The following is a 6000-nucleotide window of genomic DNA, read 5'->3' as shown; positions in this document are numbered from 1 at the left end:
TAGTGTCAGTGTTAGGCTGAGGCGGTGTTACAGCTCAGTCTACAGTTATAGTGCCAGTGTTAGGCTGAGACAGCGTTATAACTCCGTCTACAGTTATAGTGCCAGTGTTAGGTTGAGACGGCGTTACAGCTCAGTCTACAGTTATAGTGCCAGTGTTAGGCTGAGACGGTGTTACAGCTCAGTCTACAGTTATAGTGCCAGTGTTAGGCTGAGACGGCGTTACAGCTCAGTCTACAGTTATAGTGCCAGTGTTAGGCTGAGACGGCGTTACAGCTCAGTCTACAGTTATAGTGTCAGTGTTAGGCTGAAGCGGTGTTACAACTCAGTCTATAGTTATAGTGTCAGTGTTAGGCTGAGGTGGTGTTACAGCTCAGTCTTCAGTTATAGCGCCAGTGTTAGGCTGAGGCAGTGTTACAGCTCAGTCTACAGTTATAGTGCCAGTGTTAGGCTAAGACGGCGTTACAGCTCCGTCTACAATTATAGTGCCAGTGTTAGGCTGAGACGGCGTTACAGCTCATTCTACAGTTGTAGTGCCAGTGTTAGGCTGAGACGGCGTTACAGCTCTGTCTACAGTTATAGTGCCAGTGTTGGGCTGAGACGGTGTTACAGCTCAGTCTACAGTTATAGTGTCAGTGTTAGGCTGAGGCGGTGTTACAGCTCAGTCTACAGTTATAGTGCCAGTGTTAGGCTGAGACGGCGTTGCAGCTTAGTCTACAGTTATAGTGTCAGTGTTAGACTGAGGCGGTGTTACAGCTCAGTCTACAGTTATAGTGCCAGTGTTAGGCTGAGGCGGTGTTACAGCTCAGTCTATAGTTATAGTGCCAGTGTTAGGCTGAGGCGATGTTACAGCTCAGTCTACAGTTATAGTGCCAGTGTTAGACTGAGGCGGTGTTACAGCTCAGTCTACAGTTATAGTGTCAGTGTTAGGCTGAGGCGGAGTTACAGCTCAGTCTACAGTTATAGTGCCAGTGTTTGGCTGAGGCGGTGTTACAGCTCAGTCTACAGTTATAGTGCCAGTGTTAGACTGAGGCGGTGTTACAACTCCGTCTACAGTTATAGCGTCAGTGTTAGACTGAGGCGGTGTTACAGCTCCGTCTACAGTTATAGTGCCAGTGTTAGACTGAGGCGGTGTTACAGCTCAGTCTAGAGTTATAGTGCCAGTGTTAGGCTGAGGCGGTGTTACAGCTCCGTCTACAGTTATAGTGCCAGTGTTAGGCTGAGACGGCGTTACAGCTCAGTCTACAGTTATAGTGTCAGTGTTAGACTGAGGCGGTGTTACAGCTCAGTCTAGAGTTATAGTGCCAGTGTTAGGCTGAGGCGGTGTTACAGCTCCGTCTACAGTTATAGTGCCAGTGTTAGGCTGAGACGGCGTTACAGCTCAGTCTACAGTTATAGTGTCAGTGTTAGGCTGAGGCGGTGTTACAGCTCAGTCTACTGTTATAGTGTCAGTGTTAGGCCGAGGCGGTGTTACAGCTCAGTCTACAGTTATAGTGCCAGTGTTGGGCTGAGACGGTGTTACAGCTCAGTCTATAGTTATAGTGCCAGTGTTAGGCTGAGACGGCGTTACAGCTCAGTTTACAGTTATAGTGCCAGTGTTAGGCTGAGACGGTGTTACAGCTCAGTCTTCAGTTATAGCGCCAGTGTTAGGCTGAGGCGGTGTTACAGCTCAGTCTACAGTTATAGTGCCAGTGTTAGGCTGAGACGGCGTTACAGCTCCGTCTACAGTTATAGTGCCAGTGTTAGGCTGAGACGGCGTTACAGCTCATTCTACAGTTATAGTGCCAATGTTAGGCTGAGACGGCGTTACAGCTCCGTCTACAGTTATAGTGCCAGTGTTGGGCTGAGACCGTGTTACAGCTCAGTCTACAGTTATAGTGTCAGTGTTAGGCTGAGGCGGTGTTACAGCTCAGTCTACAGTTATAGTGCCAGTGTTAGGCTGAGACAGCGTTATAACTCCGTCTACAGTTATAGTGCCAGTGTTAGGTTGAGACGGCGTTACAGCTCAGTCTACAGTTATAGTGCCAGTGTTAGGCTGAGACGGTGTTACAGCTCAGTCTACAGTTATAGTGCCAGTGTTAGGCTGAGACGGCGTTACAGCTCAGTCTACAGTTATAGTGCCAGTGTTAGGCTGAGACGGCGTTACAGCTCAGTCTACAGTTATAGTGTCAGTGTTAGGCTGAAGCGGTGTTACAGCTCAGTCTATAGTTATAGTGTCAGTGTTAGGCTGAGGTGGTGTTACAGCTCAGTCTTCAGTTATAGCGCCAGTGTTAGGCTGAGGCGGTGTTACAGCTCAGTCTACAGTTATAGTGCCAGTGTTAGGCTGAGACGGCGTTACAGCTCCGTCTACAATTATAGTGCCAGAGTGTTAGGCTGAGACGGCGTTACAGCTCATTCTACAGTTGTAGTGCCAGTGTTAGGCTGAGACGGCGTTACAGCTCTGTCTACAGTTATAGTGCCAGTGTTGGGCTGAGACGGTGTTACAGCTCAGTCTACAGTTATAGTGTCAGTGTTAGGCTGAGGCGGTGTTACAGCTCAGTCTACAGTTATAGTGCCAGTGTTAGGCTGAGACGGCGTTGCAGCTTAGTCTACAGTTATAGTGTCAGTGTTAGACTGAGGCGGTGTTACAGCTCAGTCTACAGTTATAGTGCCAGTGTTAGGCTGAGGCGGTGTTACAGCTCAGTCTATAGTTATAGTGCCAGTGTTAGGCTGAGGCGATGTTACAGCTCAGTCTACAGTTATAGTGGCAGTGTTAGACTGAGGCGGTGTTACAGCTCCGTCTACAGTTATAGTGCCAGTGTTAGGCTGAGGCGGTGTTACAGCTCAGTCTACAGTTATAGTGCCAGTGTTTGGCTGAGGCGGTGTTACAGCTCAGTCTACAGTTATAGTGCCAGTGTTAGACTGAGGCGGTGTTACAACTCCGTCTACAGTTATAGCGTCAGTGTTAGACTGAGGCGGTGTTACAGCTCCGTCTACAGTTATAGTGCCAGTGTTAGACTGAGGCGGTGTTACAGCTCAGTCTAGAGTTATAGTGCCAGTGTTAGGCTGAGGCGGTGTTACAGCTCCGTCTACAGTTATAGTGCCAGTGTTAGGCTGAGACGGCGTTACAGCTCAGTCTACAGTTATAGTGTCAGTGTTAGACTGAGGCGGTGTTACAGCTCAGTCTAGAGTTATAGTGCCAGTGTTAGGCTGAGGCGGTGTTACAGCTCCGTCTACAGTTATAGTGCCAGTGTTAGGCTGAGACGGCGTTACAGCTCAGTCTACAGTTATAGTGTCAGTGTTAGGCTGAGGCGGTGTTACAGCTCAGTCTACTGTTATAGTGTCAGTGTTAGGCCGAGGCGGTGTTACAGCTCAGTTTACAGTTATAGTGCCAGTGTTAGGCTGAGACGGTGTTACAGCTCAGTCTACAGTTATAATGCCAGTGTTAGGCTGAGACGGTGTTACAGCTCAGTCTACAGTTATAGTGCCAGTGTTGGGCTGAGACGGTGTTACAGCTCAGTCTATAGTTATAGTGCCAGTGTTAGGCTGAGACGGCGTTACAGCTCAGTCTACAGTTATAGTGCCAGTGTTAGGCTGAGACGGTGTTACAGCTCAGTCTACAGTTATAGTGCCAGTGTTAGGCTGAGACGGCGTTACAGCTCAGTCTACTGTTATAGTGTCAGTGTTAGGCTGAGACGGTGTTACAGCTCAGTCTACAGTTATAGTGTCAGTGTTAGGCTGAGGCGGTGTTACAGCTCAGTCTACAGTTATAGTGTCAGTGTTAGGCTGAGGCGGTGTTACAGCTCCGTCTACAGTTATAGTGCCAGTGTTAGGCTGAGACGGCGTTACAGCTCAGTCTACAGTTATAGTGCCAGTGTTGGGCTGAGACGGTGTTACAGCTCAGTCTATAGTTATAGTGCCAGTGTTAGGCTGAGACAGCGTTACAGCTCAGTCTACAGTTATAGTGCCAGTGTTAGGCTGAGACGGCGTTACAGCTCAGTCTACTGTTATAGTGTCAGTGTTAGGCTGAGACGGAGTTACAGCTCAGTCTACAGTTATAGTGTCAGTGTTAGGCTGAGGCGGTGTTACAGCTCAGTCTACAGTTATAGTGCCAGTGTTAGGCTGAGGCGGTGTTACAACTCAGTCTACAATTATAGTGTCAGTGTTAGGCTGAGGCGGTGTTACAACTCAGTCTACAGTTATAGTGCCAGTGTTAGGCTGAAGTAACATCCGATAGTGTTTGTACTTAGCTTAGCTTAGGCAGTAGGACTATGTGTTTCATTGTGTTCAGAATGCACGAGTTTTGTTTTTATGTTATTTATCTCATTTTACAGTTCGGTTCTTTGATTTCCTGGACCAATGTATTAATATTAGTGTATGGACATTTGAATGGAATCCCTCATCGCATATCAACTTGTTTTGATGTGACATAATAATACATTGTATTAATACTATAGAAATTCCGTTATTAATATATTTGGAGAGATATTAGTATTAGTAATTGCTCCGCATTGTGTTTTTCAGTGGTGGTCAGATGAGTCTTGCATTACGGGATGCTATACACTTCACACTGTGTTAAGAATTGGCAATTATCGGCAATATTAGGAAACTGCCCCCCTCCCCCTCACATTCCTAGCACCAATTTCTATCATAAGGTTAGTTACTCGGGGCTCAGCGATTTTGATACATTACTTTCGTTATATCCATAAAACAATATTGTTAAACACGAATATAATAAAGACAAAGCCTTGAAATAGTAAATAATTGGGTAACATCTGCAGAATAGAGCTGAATCGGCGTTCTTGACTCCCATCATTGCCGGCGATTGTGATTACGTTGATGAGTACAGTTTAATGTTATATTGCCGCCATGCTCGTTTCGGTTATTCAGCTGCTGATATCTTCAATCACGAATTAGTAGCGATGACACAGAAGTAGAAGCTCGGTATTTTTTTTTAAATTGGTGCTTTTGATTGAATCGAGAATAAGCGAGATAAGTGAACCACTATATCCCAATAATGTATTAATTTAATATTTCTTGAAGCTATAAGTGTTTGAGTTGAAAACATCAGACTGGCCTGAACTAAATTGATGTCATTACGTGCCGGAAGTATCTGAATTTGGTCCGTCGCTGACGTATATCCATTTCAATCGATGATTACACTTAATTTGAAAACCATTGCATCTTCGTGACTTTTCGCATTTATCTTAAACTAATGGGGAGTTCAAAACTTAGGATTACGACTTTTGAAAACTTAGCGAAATAGTTTATTCTTATGTTTCACGTGCTTTGCATGTGTATATTATATAATATGTCGAATAATTTTACACGATTCACAGATTGTTTTTCGATGTATTAAAATTGGAACAGGGTTGAAAGTTATTCGTCATCTTTCACTTAATGTTATTATTTAAACCCAAACAACAAATATAATGTTTCTGGTCAGCATGCGCACCGCAAAAAAAAATGGAGTCCGTTATATTTCACCAATACACAGCGCCCTCTGTTGAAAAGTTTAGTCATGAAGCAAAAATGTACGACTTGTCGAACATTATAGCAGCAACAAAACAATAAAAAGACGTCCAATTTTTGAAGAAAAAAAAATTTGACCAGAAACATTTTCCTATTTTTGATAGACATTTAAGGTTCATGCAGCTAGAGTACGGGGGGAGAATTATAATTAATTGAATATTTCGAGAAAAAAACTACAAAGTTGGAAATGTCATGGGAAATGATCACAACTTTCATTTTTGCTCTGATTTCTTATTTCGTCTTTTAAACATTCGCTAGTGACATTGAGATAGAAAGACATATTATTATTAATGAATCTAATATTGTCAAACATTTCAAAACAATTACCTTTTGGTGAGTTTCCATATGTATACAATGGGAAAGTATTCCCATAATGCATTGCCCATATATACAGAAATGCGCCCAGTGCTGCAAAATTTTAATATGTTTCGAACTGCCCGTAAAACAAAGCTTTCAAAAATGCGAAAAAAAAATAATGAGTTTAGAACGTGT

The sequence above is a fragment of the Saccoglossus kowalevskii genome, chromosome 8 (genome assembly GCF_978046115.1).
Source record: "Saccoglossus kowalevskii chromosome 8, keSacKowa6.1, whole genome shotgun sequence".
NCBI lineage: Eukaryota > Metazoa > Hemichordata > Enteropneusta > Harrimaniidae > Saccoglossus > Saccoglossus kowalevskii.
The sequence above is the reverse complement of the archived record's forward strand: the minus strand, read 5'-3'. Positions refer to the sequence as shown.